The sequence below is a fragment of the Glandiceps talaboti genome, chromosome 7 (genome assembly GCF_964340395.1).
Source record: "Glandiceps talaboti chromosome 7, keGlaTala1.1, whole genome shotgun sequence".
Taxonomy (NCBI): Eukaryota; Metazoa; Hemichordata; class Enteropneusta; family Spengelidae; genus Glandiceps; species Glandiceps talaboti.
Genome location: NC_135555.1, coordinates 6,049,372 through 6,070,107, shown reverse-complemented (window position 1 = coordinate 6,070,107; position 20,736 = coordinate 6,049,372). Strand labels below are relative to the sequence as shown.

At 36.8% G+C, this 20,736-nt stretch overlaps 1 protein-coding gene across 1 annotated transcript in view; it reads right to left on the bottom strand.

Moving 5' to 3' along the window:
- Window positions 1-11,716: 11,716 nt before the first annotated feature.
- LOC144438298 (epithelial splicing regulatory protein 1-like) overlaps window positions 11,717-20,736 on the bottom strand; it is a 143,871-nt gene continuing 134,851 nt past the window's right edge. The window contains exon 15 of the mRNA XM_078127356.1: window positions 11,717-11,728. The gene's annotated coding sequence lies outside the window, so the exon portion shown is untranslated. The remainder of the gene's footprint in view (window positions 11,729-20,736) is intronic.

Below are 20,736 nucleotides of genomic sequence, written 5' to 3'. Positions count from 1 at the left end.
AAAATCAAATTAAAATGTAATGTTGGACGTGAAGTATTCCACATGATCGACTGCTCCAGCAGAGACTACTTCCTTCACATGCGAGTTGAAATCTCGTTTCCCTAGCCTCTTGTTTGGGGTGGTCTCGTAGGCAGAGCCCCCAGCGGCGAGAAGCTGGGTAACCGAGACTAGCTAGCTGAAATAGTGTTACAGTAGTAGAGTTAGTCCACCAAGACCACGTGTATTAAAGGTCATCTTGACACACAACAGCCAAATATATGCATTTCCTAGCAGAGTTCAGCAGTCTAAAGTGTATATATATTCCAAATGTATTTAAGCAATAAACCACCCCCTGGAGCACAGGGGCGTGTAATATTGCATAGATTGTTGTTTTCCAGGTCTACAGACTAAATATAACAACCTTTTGAATATATATTCCTACCTGTATAGGGAAAGTCATATTTATAGTATACGTAGTACTATAGATCGATACATTTGTAGCAGCAAGATTCGTATGATATTTTCCTAAGAAAACGGAAATCTAAGCAATAATACACGCCCCTGTGCCCTGGAGATGGTATACCAAGAGGTTTTGACTAGTGAACGAAATATATGCACGAGCGATAGCGAGTGCATATATTGAGTTCACTTGTCAAAACCGAGTGGTATACCATTCCCAGGGGTGGTTTATCGCTATTATATTATACCAGTATATTGAAAATATTATAAACAAAATATGACGCAACATTTTCTGGTTTCATTTGTGCCCCCATCCCTGCACGGACTACAACGTTCGTAGACGAAGTGAACATCAATATTTGGACACGTGCCAACTGTGCATTATCGCTCATTTTAGACGCGCTGCAGCTGGTTCGATGTCTAGACCAATCAGTTCTCTCGATTTGCGCCATCAATATACATATACTGGTTTATTACACCTCGGCGTTCTTCCGAAGGCTGTGATTGGTCAGACTCGTATCACGTGACCGATTTTAACTGGGCTATTGCCCACAAGGTGATATTGCCCGCTCGTGCAGAGACTAATGCCCGGGACTATTGCCCGCTGAAGTTGTTTGACCCACTGCGCACCGCTTCTGCGCTTAACAAATAGTCGTTCACTACCTTCGCTCAGACATGGCGACTGCCGCAGTAAGACACGCAAACCTTTCCGGTACAGACATGACATTTTATTAGAATTGGACAGTAAGAACACAAAAATTGCTACCAATCATTCCGTCTCTGTTTTTGGCACAGAAGAAACAAATGACTGAAACGTTAGGGCCTGGTACTATGGCAACAGCTACTACGAGTAGCAATACGCTAACTTGTATCAATCCATCCGGTAGTGTAAATACGTCGACAAGCACAGGTGAGCTGCAACAGCGATCGCCGGGCATCGGAAAAGAAAACCACAGCAATGCTAACTCCCTTCAGTCTCCACTATTATCTCTGTCTCAGGACATGGCTGTTGTCGATGAGTTAGTGTCGGCAAACGATCCACAAAGCAACCGTCAAGTCAACATTGAGATACCAAGATCAGCTTCAGCGTCATTATTTCAGACACCGTATTACACCGTGGGACGGTGTAATAAAATTAATAACACATGCGCTCTGGCAATATCACCATTTAGTGCCTGCCCACGGGCTGACACTCTTTACCAAAATTTTGATGATGCCCTCGCCTCCGGCTCGGGCATCATCAAAATTTTGGTAAAGAGTGTCAACCCTTGGGCAGGCACTAAATGGTGATTTTGCCCTCGCTGGCATGTGTTATTACTTAAATAAATATAATTGTGTTTAGCGCACATACCTCTAATTTATATCTATAGTTGTCTCCGTACAGAGAATTCTCGTTAATTCTTTGCTCACAGGTTCCATACTGTCCAGAAAGTCGAGTCATTATATTCTTCAAACGTTTGAAAGAACACAATTCAATATTTGAATCAACGGTGTTAGTAAAATAAAAACATTCACACAGTTACTGTCAGAATGTTGTTACTAAACAGATGCAGTATAACTATTGAAAGAGATAGCATACAACAATTTCAACACATAGACTAGTTTTTGCTTCTATATACATAATTCTTTGACAGCCTGAGTGTCAGCAAATCTGTTTATTGGAGCTACGACTTATATAATGCAACATTATTAACAGAACTGATGTGCTTGTACACTAATTTACTATAGACTTGTTCTCTGCTAAAGAAATTTCCAAACTCGAATCACATGCTATGTACAACGTTGTGGTGAAGATACAACAAAAGCTATACATGTTCTGCAGTCGTTGTGGGTGGGTGGGTGGGGGTGGGGGGTTATACTCATTGCCAAAAATATTCTGTTACTCGTAAGTCTACATCTCGAGTAAGATTAATTCAATGACAAACTATACATACCGTTCTCATTGAGAGTGACGTCACAGTGCCCGGTCTAACGGTAAATCCTTCATCCTCAGGGAATGTTGGGACATCATGGGGAGTGATAGTTACACGTGCTCCAGCATTTCGACCATACAGACTAATGTATTCAGACTGTTCCATGAACAACGTCAACTTCAATCCTTGGGATTAACATAAACAAGCTTTAAGATTACCCGAAATAGATTGGCATTTCTTTTTAAAAAAATAACTTTATACTCTGTATTGGATATTTAAATGTTATGCCCCTATATTTTTCTTCGTACGCGTTCAGCCAAGGAAAATGCGAGTGGTCTAAGGGCCTTTGTCACTACGAGTACGTTGTAGACCAGGAGTGACAAACCTTATGTCACCAGTATATTCTGGCTGAATGAAGAGAAACATTAGAGAATAACATAATGATACCAGCGCCAGTAATTAAAATATCAGAGAAAATCGAGGAAAGCAATGGCAATTCTGAACATTTTGACTCATATTTCGAACACAACAGAACCGGTTAACCAGTGACGTACACACATCACGTTGTTATGACATAGTCTCATCGATATAGACGCACGTTGTCGTGATGTAGAACGACCAGGGTATACATTCCATATTCTTTGTTCAAATGTGCTTGTGCATGGGTATAATTTATATAATCAAGACAATAAAAAACTGTCAAATTTACCGTAACTTGCACCCGTTCTCATTGAGTGTCGCACTGGCTTTCCATGTTTTCCATGGTTGAATTTAAAACAGTTGCCATATTTACTGTCTTGAAATGCATAGAAGTCCTCGCTGCAAGGAAGTTGAAAACGACCATAACAATAGAAGTTGTGTTTTTTCCTTGTCTATGCTATACATGACACAATGCTGATAGATCATTTCAGAAACTCGGCGTATTGCAAGCGATCGGGATCAACTAAATTATTTTTCCACACGAATTCAGTATTATATACGAAAGCCGACAGGGGACTTTCGACTTCCAACTTCCAACACGGAAGTCCCCTGTCGGCTTTCGTAATTATGAGATTATTGATATTAATATAAAACATACACATACAGCTATTTCGAATTTGGTTTTACATATGTCGTAGAGATTACACGAATGTAAGTCTATGAATTTCACACATTTTTTACCGAGGAAGTAATCTTGTTTGGTGATACAGCAATCACAAAGATGACCTCAAATATGGGTTTCAAATGTTTTGTGTAAAACAACGTCACAATGCCTTTCGATCTCTCAACCTATAAGAATGCGATAGATATGTCAGATTTCGTATCATAGAAATTCACTGCATGGATAGGAACTTAGTTTATGTAACATTCTCCATTGCAGAATGTGCCATATTTGACAATTTGTGTTTGCTCTCTTTCCATCATATATGATATTGTACAAGTCCTCATTATAATTTCGAATACCACAGTAACAATATATATGCATACTAATCAGCCTCTGATCGTACAATAGATACGGTGATATAGTTTCAAGGTGGCATAGTCTTACCTTTGATTGCAAGGCTTCTCATCGAATGTGCACTGCACTATGAAGTCGTCTACCTGGTGGCCATATTGATCAATTTCGTCCTTTCTTAATTGCAACACATGTTCTAGATCACTGAAATCAGGTGTTGAACTGAAGGTCATAAACCCTGCCCAATCCGGGGGATTTTCACCCTTGACCCGCTCGAATCGACTTTCCTGGTAGTAATATTTGCGAAAATCGTCATACAGAGATGGGTCGTCTGAGAGATCCAAAAAGTCGTCGTACCAACCTTTTCTGAAAACATCAGTTTTCGTGTACACTGTAACGAAGGTAAATGCGGTTATTTTATATATGCTTTAGAGATGTCCAAAACCCACACAATTGTTCTATGTATGTATGTATGTATGTATGTATGTATGTATGTATGTATGTATGTATGTATGTATGTATGTGTGTGTGTGTGTGTGTGTGTGTGTGTGTGTGTGTGTGTGTGTATGTGTGCATGTGTATGGGGCAAATGAAAGATCGATGCATTAAAGTTTAAAGTTTGCATCGATCTTAAAGTTTAAAGTTGGAATGCAGTGGAAATATGGAATCATACTTTTATATTACAGTTTTTGGAGGAGTGGGGGAGAAGGCTGTCAAATCTTACCTTTGCCAATACATCCAGAGTGTTCATCATTAGAATTAGGACAATCAGAAACCGTGTTACATTCTCGGTATCCATCAATGCACAATCCTGACCCACAGTCAAACTTTGTCGCTCCACATCCACTTCTGTTGCTATCTTTCAAGTCTGCCATGGTATCTACAACATGCAAAATAAAGACATTACAATGTCGTCACAGCGTTTATCTTGTAGGAAAAATGATGAAGTTATAAATGGAAAATAAACAACTTTCAAAACTATTGAGTAAAATACCTTCGAGTGAATGACATTGACTTTTTTTATAAATGGAAATAACGAACAGAGAAGATAACTTTAATAATATATAATAAAATAAATAAGTCCAACGAGAATTAATATCGGGAAACCAAAATTATGAAATGTCGAGATATAATTAGGTATATTACAAATGCGATATAAAAGCAATATCGGACCCTTCGTACGTAGGTTGACGTGACACTTGCATTACCTTGTTCAAAAGCTACTCATGTTGCGAATTAATATTTTCAGATCCGTGGACTAACTGCATCATTAAAATACAAGTGGGATCGATTTTGAAGAATTGTTTGTACTACTATATAGTATTGATTGAACACTATTTTGCTTTGATTATTACAGCTCGTTGCAGGTTACTGTTCACTGTCTCTGTTTGATACAACCACATAGAAACCAATAACAAACTGCGCATGCTACATTTTATGCTAATTAAATAAATTTTGTCCTTTGCTACATTTTGTCGAAATGAAATGAACTGACTTCACTATGCGGACATCAAGTGCGGACATCAAAACATTGGCGTCCGCGTGTCTGCGTCTAATTGCAATACATTTAAATGGTTTATTTCATTCAGACTAAATGTAGCAAGAAATTGCGATTTTGATACGTAAAAGTGTACGTGTAGAATGTGCAGTTTCTTATTGGTTTCTGCATGGTTGTATCAAACAGCGAGTGGGTGAAGAGTAACCTGCAATGTGCTGTTTTGAAACTTGAGACAATAACTCGCGTTAACGGGTCGATGTTATTAATTGCATCACTGCCTCTGTGACGTTTGAAGTGCATGGAAGTAAATGTTAGAAAGACGTCTTTCAGGACTTTATGTCCAATCAGGTTTAGTATCGCTGACGAAAACTATGACATCACCGTCTGTAGAAGTTGTACCAAACTGATAGTAATAAGGGAAAGGTTTAACTTACTATTTACTGAAGTAGAATTCATTGCTGAAGATGTCTTTAATGATCGCTTGGTTTTGATAGTTGAACAATTCACCTCATCAGTCCGATCCCAGCAGTCAGCCTTAAGGTCACACACACGATATCTCGGAATACATATCTTTCCATTATCGCAAAGAAAACAATTTTCCCCTGTAAAATGTTTTTAAAATGTTTTCACTGTCATAAATATATTTTGTGTTTGATACTACCAAACCAAAGTGTCTATAGAGTTTGAATTTGATGTTCTTTTATATCTCACATAACGATTTTTTTACCAATGACAAAAACAAAATCGATGTATTTTGTTTTATATAATTTGCAACAACAAAACGAACGTTACAGTATGAGATGTAAAAACATGTTGCTGCCTTTGGGAAACTCTATGGTCACTCTGGTTTGGTAGTAACTTTTATTCACATTACAAACATGTATTAAAAGTTTTGAGTGTATATAGCACTTAAATGGTCATTTTCTGCAAATGTTTGTTCTATGTTGATTCATTTGTTACACATGTGTGAACAAAAATGATGTATACTGTTATTATTAGAGCCTCCAAGACTCATTTTGATAAGTGTGAAATTCATCGAAAAAAATGTATACTCACGCTTTGACCTCTGTGTTCCATTTGTGTTTTCTTGAAAAGCATATTCTATGCTATATCCTTTCTTTGTAACAGAATCATCTGTATAAAACCTGACATTCACTTGCTCCGTGTCGGAGATCCAAGGGGGAGGTTTAACAGAACCACACAGTCTGTATGAAGTTTTAGAAGTCACGGCATCTTCAAACTAAAGTATGACAGAAATACATTGTTATATATATACAGCTGAATTCAAATATGCAATAATCATAGATTTAGATGGAGAGAGAGAGAGAGGGGGAGAGAGGGAGGCCAGGAGAGAGGAAGGGAGGGAGAGAGAGGGGGAGTGAGTGGAGTTAATACATTTAATAATATGTTTGTATATAATGTCAATTTCTTGACGATTTCAGAGTGCTATAATGATACAGTAAACGTTTATGATAGAAAAGGGATCCATAAGAATACACCCATTATTGTATATACATGGCAAATGATTTAGTAAAAAGCTAACCAGTACCCCTGGTGACAGCATATAAGTGTGAACACATCATGGAATTAAATTATTGCCATAGAAATAACAAAAAAGAGCACAATAATACATATTAAAGCTGACAAGCCTACCTTTCCCCAAACTATATGCAAAATTCTATAAGATAGTATTGCTGTACTTATTCTCTTTCATCGATTTTTAAAATTCAGCGTGATGATCCAACATTTTTTACTCTACTGATGGAACATTCATTAATTATATGTTATACTCCTTTCCTACTCTTCTCCGTTGTTTCAACTGTGCTCTCAATTTCATTTAGCGGACACTTTTTCAGTTAACGGGACACTTTTTACACAAAGAAAATGTCTGCATGCGTTAATCCATGAAAGGAACTGTCCTATAACACTTTTAAACAAATGAATGAAACTATCTTCAGCTTGATAATCATTTCTATAGCACTATCCCCAACTTGCCAACTGTTACAATGCAACCACTAACGTGTACTTCCCTGCCTGAAACATTGGCTCTTCCGCGCCCAATTCTGCACCTGTCATTCTGTAAAGTGTGTGTAAAAGATCACCCCTACCTTGGTGGGTCTCGAACACAATAGCTCTAGTTCTGTACCCATCTATCCAAAGATATGCTCTATAACCACTTCACTAAATAGTGACTTGTGCAGAAAGTAGGTTTCCATAAAGAATTTGTTCATTGACATGACAATGCGTATGTGCACCTAGGTTAGTGAAATATTCGAATAGGGACTGTAACTTTGTTACAGCACAAGTCATTGCCAGGTTAATGGATTTCACACTGAACTTTTTGGGAAAACATCGGATTATGTGGTCGAGATATGTGGGATTTCTGTAGTGAATTTTGTAATTAACATGATAATGGGTTAGAGGTTATGTCTCTGCCTCGGACAAAATAATGGGGCTTTACCCAACAGTGTCCGATTATTTTCAGTTAATGGCCTCTGACTTGACCTATAACTATCAGTTATATAATTGTATTCTAGAAGAAGGTATCAACTGTGTCGTTGCCTTGTGTGTTTAATACTTTACCTACCTCTAAGTAATCGTAATTGCAGTCATCCTGAGTTCCTTCCACATCGAAATCGTTAAAAGTAAATTCAATTTTTCCTTGACCATACTCGTTCAGATTAATAGACACATGACAATATATGTCACTAGGGTAGTTATTTGGATAGTAAGGTGAAATCAAGTTTCCTTGTGGAGCAAACAACGACAACATACAATCGGGTATAACTTGAAAAGAAAAGAAAAAAGATAAAGTTAGTATGGGGATTATTATGAGAAGGTACATATGTAGCAACTTTAAATGACCACATGGGAAGCAGGTAGAAGCTTAAGTGTGCCAGCTACATTGATATGTTCTAACTGACACGTCGGGATTACATATTTGCAGATTTAGTTGTGAACAGTAGAGGTAACATGATTGTACACTGTTTGGTAGACAGCAGGGGTGACATGCTTGTAGGCGGATTGGTAGACAGCAGGGATGACACGATAGAAGACTGAGCTAGTGGACAGTAGGGTGCCATGTTTGTAGCTTGGCTAATGAACAGGAGAGTGACTTATTTAGACGCTGACTGGAAAGCAGTGGACAGTAGAATGACATTTTCGCAGGCTAACTAGTAAATGGATAGTGGGGTGACACCTAATTTGATCTCTGCCTAATGGATAATATGGTGACATGGCTGCAGACTGACTAGAGATTTCAACTTTTCACTTTACAAAAGACTGGTGTGTTTTTTTTTTTTAATTTTTATAATTTGAGAACCATATTTTGTTTTTACTTTCATCACTAACTCACCTACTGCTTTCGGATTGGTATATTTTTGCATTACCTATCCAACATGAATTCAATTTGTTTTGACATATTTATCAGTAACAATAATCCATGCTAGGGAGATTCTGTTTAATAGACTGTCCTACCCCGGTTACTGTTACTGTCATTGGCATAATTTCCATCATAATCATCCGTCCCACAAAGAGTGTGTGTTTGTAGCCTATTTGGTGGACAGTAGAGTACCATGTTTGTTTGTTAGTTTGTTTGTTAATTGACTAGTGGACAGTAAGGAAGCATAGTTGTATAATCTCTAATAGACAGTATGGGTGACATTTTTGTTTGTTTACTGACTAGTGGACAGTGTGGGTGACATCTTTACAGTCTGACGTGGACTGTAGAGGTGAAATCGAAGGATGGCAGAGTATCTCGTAAACTTCTCAATTAAGATATTTAGCCGTCCAAAGCACTTTGATACTGCTATAGACCGTGTCTAATTGCAACATACTGTAATGAAGTTAGTACATAATTCATTATAATTCAAAATTCAATTTTCATTATCTCAGCAAACAAACAAACAAAGGTACAACATCTTCGAGGCCGAATGCACCAGTTTTTGTTAGAAATAGTACTTACCTTCAGGTATAATCGTAGTGTGTTGTACCATAGATGTGTGTGGTTCGATTTCGCCAGTCCCAGTCATAATGGTATATTCTGCCTTGTAGCCTTGCTTAGTTTCAGATCCGTCTGATGTAAAGACAATATTTACTAGCCCTGTGTCAGAGGACCATGGCGGTGGCAATGAAAAACCACACAATTTGACAGCTTTACTGGTGATGCCGTCCGAAATCTGCAAAACAGGAGAAAGACTTGACATGGGTCCAATATCGTGAACAAAATCGGATACAACATATAGAACTGAACGAAAACAGCAGAGAATATGTGCAACTTTACCAGCAAGCTATCGTAGTTACAATCGGAAGCTTCTTCCAGGCCGAAATCTATAAAAGTAATTTGGACAATAAATTGACCATGTACTCTGACGTCAATGGTTGTCTGGCATAACATGTTATTAGAGTAGACATGTGGATAGTTTGGTGATGTAAGTTCTCCAGACGTGTTAGTGAAGACCTTTCCACAGTCCTGTCCATCTAGGATTTAAAAAAGGTACAAAAGGAAAATATTCAACCGTGGTATTCACAGGTACTTTGATAAGATACATCATTACATACAAGCGAATGATACATACATACATACATACATACATACATACATACATACATACATACATACGTACGTACGTACATACATACATACATACATACATACATACATACATACATACATACATACATACATACATACATACATACATACATACCAATCTGATTAAAATCCGATGTAGATGTCGGCTAATCGTCCATTGCTATTTTACCTTCGTTATTTTGCCTGAATTGACCTTCTTGGTACATGTTTACATTTTTTTAGCCTGATCGCCTACATACATACATACACATACAAACAAACACACACACACACACACACACACACACACACACACACACAAACAAACAAACAAACAAACAAACAAACAAACACACACATTATTGTTATTTCCACATTATGACGATTCATGATATCGGATGGCAACGTACGCGTCCTAGCGAAAGTCAACGGACGGATGACAACGCAATGTGTTTAAACGTAAAGAATATAATTACTACACCTTGTCTGTAATCAACGCAACCATTACAGTCACACCAATCTGCACCATAGCCACACCATCCTGCTGTTGAACAACACGGTGCAGTACCATACGGATCACACTGTGATGGCTCACCAGTCACCAAAGGGAAAGAGGCCCCACATCGTTGGTCCTCTCTCCAGGGATCTATAAAATATAAAACAAATTATCAAACAACCATGATAGTTGTTGTACAACATAGTCAATGTATCTAAACAATGTACCACCAACAGTCGGGTTTCATATCTGACTATATTGTATAAATGCAGGCGTCCAAACATTGGCGCGTCTAGTTGTAGTACGTCTAAACGGTTTATTTCATGTAGACAAAATGTAGCAAGAACTTGCGATCTTGCTATCTTGGTGTAGAATGTGCAGTTTGTTATTGGTTTCTACTGGTTGTATCAAACAGAACCGCTCAATGGTATACTTGAAGTGGACTATACTTGTATGTATGTATGTATGTATGTATGTATGTATGTATGTATGTATGTATGTATGTATGTATGTATGTATGTATGTATGTTGCATTTGTCACATGTAAAAGGGGAGCAAGTGTGATGTGAGCTAGTCAGTTACAGAACCCAATCTGATCTCGATGGCGTCCAACAAATAATAAATACTTCAGATAACTATAATTGTGCTGGTATATACAGATAAAGATGATTATTTCAATTGACAACCGATGTCATGTGGGTCATGCAACCACGGTAACCGGGTAACTGATACCATAGAGAGAGAAGACATACCGAAGTGATTTGGAATGCTGCATTTATCCTGTTTGGTGACGTTAATATAATGGGAGTGAAGAGGAAGAATAACCTCATTCTATTTAGACTGTCTTACCTTGGCCACTGCCACTACCACTACCACTACCACTACCACTACCACCACCACTACCACTACCACTGCCACCCGTCCCACAAAAATCCTCGGCTTCATCATATCCGTCAGAGCAATCGTTAGCGTAATCACAAATCCAAGCAAATGGAATACACTGTCCATCCGGACATTGAAATTTGTCGCTTGGACAAAACCCTACAAATAGCAGAAAGACAAGAAAAGTCTATATGAGTTTATTAAAAAATTCGAGCCACTCAAATTGTCCTTAACAAGCCTTTGGTGGTACAGGTTCGGAATATGTAATCAAAATGATGCTCGAAAAGAATAGCTTTGGCATTTCAATAGGACACTACACGTACGTATGTAGGTACATACATACATACATACATACATACATACATACATACATACATACATACATACATACATACATACATACATACATACATACATACATACATACATACATATATGAGCTGCAGTGAACCATTCGATTGGCCTACTGGAGCATCACTTATGTTCTGGTGGGCTATTGTTCACATGTGCACATTATTTACAATATATATATATATATATATATAACTCGGTGAGTATCAATCTGCTAAGAAAGTGCTCTATACCGCAGTGGCAGAGCGTAATAGTTTTGGTAGTACTGGAACTCTTTCTTGGGTGTAACTCGGAGTTTCACGCATATTGCGATCATCAGACACAGAGTGTATGATGATCGCAATATGCGTGAAACTCCGAGTTACACCCAAGAAAGAGTTCCAGTACTACCAAAACTATATATATATATATATATATATATATATATATATATATATATATATATATATATATATATATATATATATATATATATATATATATATATATATATATATATATATATGTTGAGGGTAGAAGAAAATCAAGTCGGGTTTTTCGTCTCTACAAGCCTGTTTCGTGAGTAAATCACTCGTCAGGAGATGTTGTACATCAACATCTCCTGACGAGTGATTTACTCACGAAACAAGCTTGTAGAGACGAAAAACCCGACTTGATTTTCTTCTACCTATCGAGCACTGTACTACGGACAAATCTTACCACTGACTTCCTATATATATATATATATATATATATATATATATATATATATATATATATATATATATATATATATATATATATATATATATATATATATATATATATATATATATATAAGAGGCAGACAGACAGACAGACAGACAGACCGACAGACAGACAGACAGACAGACAGACAGACAGACAGACTAAGAGGGGAGAGGGAGGGACAGGCAGGCTAAGAGAGAACTGTACAAACTGTAAGCCAAATAATTTGTAAAAAGACAGTTATCATTACTTGATATACGTGTTTCGAGAAAGTTTTAATGACTTGTACACCTTAAACTCAATTAACTGCATAACAGGATACCAAATGACCTGATAGAAATTTTCTATAATCATGTGATCACAGAAGGGCAGTACGGCTTTGCGTAGTTGAGGGCGCTCTAAGTAACGTGACGAACACTTGTAAATTGGTTGTATAAAATGAAGACGAACCGAACAGAGAATTGGTCTTTGTCGGACAGCCATTTTCATCGGAACCATCAGGACAGTCACGGCTACCATCGCATTGATACTCTTGTGGAAGGCAAGAACCATCCGCTAAGCACACAAAGGCATTGGTGCAGTCTTTTGCTAATGAGGGTATGACAAAAATTAATTACAGACTAAACACGATAACAAACACATAAAAATTATAAGGTATCGTCATAATACAATTACTTGCAAACCGGAATTTGAAATAAAACATCAAATAACATAAATCAAATAAAATCAAGACAAAACAAAGAAATGATGATATGAAGTTAAATATAAAGAAATTAACTGTCTCAAAGTTGATAACAGTTACTACATATTTGATGAACATAGTACCTTGTCATTATTATTTTAAGCCCCTTAGGTTGCATTCACAAAACATCTACCGGATCTCCACCCCATAGGTTTCACTAGTACTGACAAACATGTGCTGGGTCCCGACCCTTTCAAAAATATATACATGTACTTGTCGAGACTCCTTGGGTTTCCGGTACCCTACGTTTGCATTCAAAAACATCTACTGGGTGATGAGCAGTTGCTAAGTAAAAGTCTACGATATGTCAATTGTGCTTACTCATAAATTTCCATTTTATAAATGTATTTGTACCACTTTCAATTTATGCAACAATCTTATCAAAGCTAGCTCTATATTTATGGTGTGACATATTTTGTTTCGCTAATTGACTGACGTGGGATGTCTTGTTTTGTTACTCGTCATAATGTTCACGATGTCATATTGATAAACTTACTTGGACAGCCTTCTTCATCAGATCCATCCGTACAATCAACATTTCCATTACAACGTTGAAGTTTAGGAATGCAGCCTCCTTTGACAGTACAACTGAATTCAGAACTCTTGCATTCTAAATTGATAACATAGAAATGCCCTTTTCACCATTATAGTGTACAGAAATGCCTGTGGTTATTATTACTTTTTTCAACAATATAGTATTTGCAAGTTTAATGGTAATTTGCTGCAAAAACAGTCGTCGATAAAATATGAAAGTTGAGGAGTAAACTATTTACTAGTGTGTCTTGATAATAATACAGATATAACAACTGTAGTACGACGTTGATGGTGGTAGTCGTTTGTACAATAACTCGTGTCAACAAAAGCAAGTGTTGCAAAATGTTAATGATATGTTTACTAGCATGTCACTGTAATATAATCTTGGTGGCGGCATTGTTTGAACAAGGATGTTGTGATACGGTGTCGGAAAAGATGTAGTGACTCAGAACACATATTACAGCGTCTCTTTATCTATGCCTAAAATGACTGATTTATTATTCATCATGCATATAAATATTGTTATTCAAATTATATGTTAATTACTAAAATAATACTCTTACCACATCCATCTTCGTCTTCACCCTCATAGCAGTCTTTATGTCTATTGCAGTGCAACCTTTCAGAAATACAAACGCCGCTCGCACTTCCGTTGGGACATCGAAACTGGTCAGAACCACACGTTCCTGTATCAAAATCAAGTTTACATCGACTACTATGGCGTAAGAAAAATTGTGTGGTTCCGATTACATTCAATTTTAAGATAGGTGGGGTAGGTAGATTTTTTATTTTATTTTATATAGTTTTTATGTGTGAGTGTATAGCTCAGGTTTTCCATTGTTTTCCAAATGGTCTCTGCCTTCTTTATTTCTTCCTATCAGATGTACAGTCATTACAGATTGGAAAAATATTTTTACATTGTCTTTTGAAGTTGATGGTAGTTTCCGCACCCACTATTTCTTCACGATTTTCTCGATTTTATTATTATTTTTCTCGAATACGTAATTATAAAAAGAGTTTAGGGTCGGCGTGAAAAACTAGGTGGGTCGAGTAACCGGAACCAAACAACTTTTTTTATTTAGTATAGCAAACCGTGTGTCGATTACTCACTCTTGGTATACTTTCCAACTGTCATAGTTCACCCGCAACCATATTAAAAATTTCCCTGGATGCGATCACAAAAATCCAAACACACGCTTTCCCTTTTTGATAGTGTCCCATGAATTTATTTATTAATTATGTGAAATTAATTTGGTTTTAATTTGTTTTCCCTTGTATCAAAGTTGCTTTGGGTATGCACTCCTTTTTCAGACACGTCACCAAATTCGCACTGCCAGATACATGGAAATAGTGGATAACTATGTGCAACAGGTAAAAAGAATGCTTATGTCACATACAACCAATCATACGCCTAGAAAATCGTCGTTTGTGTCCAGAAATGAAACACAACGGTCAGAATATTGGCCCAAAGCAAATTCAGCACATTGACTATAGATACTGCAAAATACGACTTACCATAGTAACAGTCAATCTCATCACTGTTGTCATCAGTACAATGCCTGACACCATCACATACTAAATATCGCTTGATGCAGTACTGTCCACTAGTGCAAGCAAAATCTCCCGCTATACATGGGCCTAAGCAGTATCAGAAATGTCAACGAAGTTTAATTAATTAATTAATTAATTTATTTATTTATTTATTTATTTGAGATGTCTACAGGATTACCCCATTTACAGACACTCTGAAATTGGAAAGACTAAAATACATACAATATTTACAAAAATAGTAAAAATAGAAATAAAATAAATTAAAAGAAGATAAAAATTACCGAAAATGCGTTAAGTTCACACATCAACTATTTCATTTAGGTCATCTTTTCTAAAAGTACTGAGACTTGAAAATATGTCAGTGTTTTGCAAGGTGTTGATAAAATTGAAGGTCCTAGGTAAAAATGAGTTTTTCCTTTGAGTAGAATTAAAACGTGCCATTTTAAATGTGTAGTGGGAACGGAGATTCCTGGATGGCACATGAAACGGAACATTGGCAACAATATACAGTGAGTTAAAAGAGCCATTTAAGCATTTATATAAAAAGACTGCATCCAGCAATTTCCTACGAGATTGAAGACTTTGAATATAAAAATACTGACAAAGATTATATAAATATATGTCCGCTCTAAGATCTATGGGGAAAAGACGAGACTGATTTTGTCCTAACTTCTTTAATTGATGCCAGTGCGTCTCGAAAAATCACTGCCGCCATCTCTAGCTCTCAGTTTGCATCACGCGACTTCTCTAAAAATAGGAGAAATAGAATTTTTCAAATGTAGCCATTTACCGACTGCTGGATACTGGGGTAGAGAATTTTGGGCTTGGTGCCCAATTACCTATGCTGATGTCACCGAGAGCATTAGTGTCTGTATCTATTGTATCTGCCTTACAGATTGATTAGGTAGAAGTAATCGATGAATTAGATGTAGTAGAAACAATTGACAGAGTGATTGATATGGGTACTGGTAACAACAGTCAGCATATGTAGTTGGGCACCATACCCAGAATTCCGTACCACAGGGTACAGATGTTGGTTCAGGGATAATTTGAATAATTTCGTTTCGCTCTTAAGATGTGGAGTGACGAAAACAATTTTTTATGACTCACTGGACATCAACAAAAACAGCCTGGACAAAATCAGCCACACCTATGTTCCCCTTTAATATGGAATTTCATAGGAAACGATAAGCAATACACATGCGACAGTGGTAACTTTAAAAATCAGTTTCCAATGTTAAATCATATAATCAGTTATATAAATGCAAAAATACTTACTGTAATATGGCAGAATCGTACCACCATCGACTGCAAGCATTGCTTTGTGAGGAGACTCAGCTATGACAGATCGTCGAAGTTTATTGGTATTACAAACTGTGACACTTGGAAATTCTAGTGATGAGTTGGTCACCACTCTTATCTACAGTATAACATCAAAAAATGGCATCGTTGTCAAACAGTGGTCACTCTAGCTCGGTAATAATAATGCAACCCACGAAAAAACACCGGTGTGTTTACTTGAAAGAAAAGACTTGCTCCAATGCCAAATTAGGTAAAAGCAACAACAATACATCTGATACAAAAACAACAGGGATGCTACTGATGTAGGTTCAGGCGACCCTTTTATCAGTTTGTGTATATCTGTGGAAGTTAAAATGTAACACTAACAGTCATACTTTAATTGTTATAAGATGTAGTATTCTATCAGCGTTAACAAGTTATGGTATCCTGGCCCATGTGATGTTTATAAATGCTTTGATAAGTTACTGACGCTAATTACAATGTATGTATTTGCATGCAACTTGCCTCTTTCCTGCCTACCACGAGCAAGCAAATGCGTCGGTGTTTTTTCGCGGGTTGTAGCGTGAAAATAACAAGCAACGTATTATATCATATTTTCTTTAAACTTTATATTACTCACATCAAGTCTTATCACGTGTCAAATTACTATCTTGTAGCTTGTCTTTAACTTGTAGTAAATAAATAAATAATTCATTCATTCATTCATTATCTATTTATTTATTTATTTATTTAATTATTTAATACATTTTACTGTGAGTGATGCGAGCACACTGATGGATATCAACTGAGTAACTAATTTGTATGACGAGGTTGACGAGGTTGAACGAGAATGTCGGGTTGACTGACACGATGGCGCACTTCTTTCCTAATTACCAATTTTGAGCGCTCCACTTTGTGTTTTAGCTTGCCTATATGCCTTTCTGTAAGTTTGAATATAATCATAGGTTTAAAGTAACCGGGTTGGACTTTTTTTAATTATGCTATCAAACTAAAACATGACCTTTATTCAATGGTAAACTGTGACAATGACCCCTTTTGGATATCAATTATATGAAACAGGTCATTGAACCGTGATGTTTAATCGTTATTTGATAATACAAGGCCTCGTATATTTAATTTGAAGTGTAATTGGTCAATGCTTACAATGCCACATACATTGTATTGCTTGATTAGCCTGGGGGTCAGAATTTACGGTAGGGGGGAACCGGTGGTTTACCGAGTAATACATTTCTCTAAAACCTATAGTAATGAGTTGGGTGACAGCCATGTGAATGTGTTTATGTATGCCTTCTTCTGCCTGCCTTGCCCCCCCCTCTCTCTCTCTCTCTCTCTCTCTCTCTCTCTCTCTCTCTCTCTCTCTCTCTCTCTCTCTCTCTCTCTCTCTCTCTCTCTCTCTCTCTCTCTCTCTCTCTCTCTCTCTCTCTCTGGAGACTTTTTTCATCATACAAACGTCAGGAGCAGTCGTTTAACTTGTAGTTTGCAAAAATGCACACTTCTTTTACCTGCCATACATTTAATTATGAGGCAGTCAATAGCCAAGCAAATGTGTGTGTCTGCCAAATTATATATCTGAATAGGTAAGTTAAAATGTAGGTATTATAGCCATACAGTTGTATACTATGTGCATTGACTCGAATAAAAGTAGGATAGTGAACACAATTTTCAAGTACTCTATGGCTTTCGGTAATGTGTATGTTTGAAATGTTATGCCATTAAATGGCATCCTATATGTCCTTAATTTTTTAAGTGCTTACTTTGGGAGGGGGACACCCCCCCCCCCCTAGCTATCATGGGATGCTGTTTCTGCCCAGAATTATGATTGAAATATAAAACCCTGCTGACTGAGCATCTCCAAGTACAGCCCAATGTGAGACTTTTTTCGCAAAGCCATCATATATTTGTAAAGAAATCTCTTTGGTATCTTTATGCCGCGTGTCTTTCCTGAAAAGAGAGATGAAATCGGGCGTTTAGCGCGCCACATTTCCCTATCTACTGGGACTCTGCATGGATGCAAATTGAATCCTGGGAAATAGCTAACTATCGCCTAATTAAAACTTCTGCAGCTGGAACCATTGACACAGTGTGAGAGGCGTATATCTGTACACATATAGTAATGGAGAATGGTTCCTTAGTGGAATTTTTGGTACCCAAATGATTTTGTCGTTATATGTTATTTTGTATGACATCTGAACACAGCTATTCCATGTTTTGTTGTTGGAATTACAATGTAAATACAATTCAAAATGAAATTAAGGTTAATATCAAACTCCATATAATGGCAGACTATTGTGAAGTCGAGTTGCGCTATTTCTATAGGTCGAATGAAATGTTACAGTAATACAAGCAATCTTAAAACAGTGGGAGAAGGGGGGGGGGGCAACTTTGTGTAAAGGAGGAGCGGTTCCTCTGGGACCTCCAAACCCAAAATGTTATCAAAAGACACGCCGAAAAAATAGGAGACCCTTCCTAATACCAAATGTACGCACAAAATTGATGCATGTACAACGGACTGTCCCATATAAGAGAACAGGGCACATTGGGATGACAGTGGTGTTTCAGCCCTATTATCAACATGGGATACTTACAGTATCAAAGCAAGTATCACCATAGGACATGTACATCAAAACACATGCCACTGTCAATGCAATCAGATACTTACATGTGTGGTTTTGTGTGGTTTTAATCAACAGGAATAGTTTGTTTGTTTGTTTGTTTGTTTGTTTGTTTGTTTATGTGTGTGTTTGTTTTTTTGTTTTTTTTCTCTTTGTAATGTTTTTATTGTATTCAAAAGAAAGTGACAATACAGACTACACAGAGCACATGATTTCAGATTTCAGTTTGTTTGTTTGTTTGTAGCTCCTATATGATATTTCATCTTGTTTATATAAGCCAATCTGTACTTATGCCCTGTGGTGAAATCAGCATATATTACCCTTATATATATATATATATATATATATATATATATATATATATATATATATATATATATATATATATATATATATATATATATATATATATATATATATATATATATATATATATATATATATACATTTCATCCCTTCCCCTCCCACGTCCCTGAACGTTTGTGCACATACCTTATTTATAACTTCGTAACGAAGGTACGTATTAACAAGCAACGATGTCTGTACCAGAAACGCTATCATGGCGATCATGAATATAGACACCCAGAGCAGACGTCCATGCGAACTACTGGCTCCGACCACTCGAGGAATTCCATGTGCCGTTGTATTCTGCATAAAACCTTTCATCAGACTAAAGAAATTAACCTTGGCGTGGGTTTTCACGGTCTCCTTCGACTTCACCATGAAAGGTAAGGTTGGTTGATATAAAACCAACGATGCTAGTGACGACGGAGAAGGAGAAGTTGATCTTTCCTGACGAAGCGTTGGGTTTACATCGCATTCTTCATCAGGTAGTGCTAGTGGGGTTTCAAAACCATCAACAGGTAGAGCATTTTCAAAACCATTTTTAATTTCCTCGATATCCGGCAGTATGTTTTTCTGGTGATTTATATCTATTCGTAGATCGTCATTGTGTCCCCCAGGCTGTTTCCGTCGTCGATCGCCTGCCATCAATACCAGGGGGTCATTTCTAATTGCAAACAAAACGTAATAAAAATAATGTAATAATTGTTAGAAGTGGTTTACGAAGAAACGAACATCTCTATCGTAGTTGAATTGAATTGAATTGCATTGAATTTCACCAAAACATAACAACAATATATTAAACAATTCTGATAAGGACCATAGAAATAGTCCACTTGAAACTAATCTCGTCCAAGGTCCTGGCAACTGAGAGAAATGTTGTATTTACAAAACAATTTTAAACAAGGAAATGCGCTATGTACAGCAGAGTGCACAGAGAATATCAAGCAAACCAGATTGCAAAAACGAAACAATATCTATGGCACAAACAAAGATACTTACAAATTTCAAACTAGAGGAAAGCAAAATTTAATGTAGAAAAAGGTGAGACATGCCATTATCAATAATGGCGTCAATGGAGGCATTAAGATATTGTGACGTAATGTATGTTATTAGCCTTAGATTATCTTGTCGTATTCATTAAATGTTACCTGATGAATTTTTGCGCTAGCACAGAATCAACTGATTTATGACACTACATAATGCATTGCAAGTATACCTGTATCTAGATCTGATAGATCGTTCGTGGTGAATTAACTCTGTAAGTATTCGATATCATGGAGGGACATTTCTTGATAATAAAACGTGTAAAACTTTGCTTTATCACATTTATACGAGTGA